Source organism: Arvicanthis niloticus, chromosome 2 (genome assembly GCF_011762505.2).
Source record: "Arvicanthis niloticus isolate mArvNil1 chromosome 2, mArvNil1.pat.X, whole genome shotgun sequence".
Taxonomy (NCBI): Eukaryota; Metazoa; Chordata; class Mammalia; order Rodentia; family Muridae; genus Arvicanthis; species Arvicanthis niloticus.
Window position 1 is genome coordinate 127,617,628 of NC_047659.1, and position 207 is coordinate 127,617,834.

Below are 207 nucleotides of genomic sequence, written 5' to 3' on the forward strand. Positions count from 1 at the left end.
TTTTCCTACGGGGGCGGGGGGGCGCAAAGGAATAGAAAATGGATAGAGTGAATCTTCATGTGGTCGCCACCCAGCTTGGAAGAAAGCCTTAAATGAGTTGAGGAGGACTCAGGAAAAGGATGGAATGCTTAGGAAGAGGAATCAGCCCCAGAGCCACAGGTCTCAACAGGCTCGCGCGTGCTTGCATGTATGTGCGCGTACACGTGC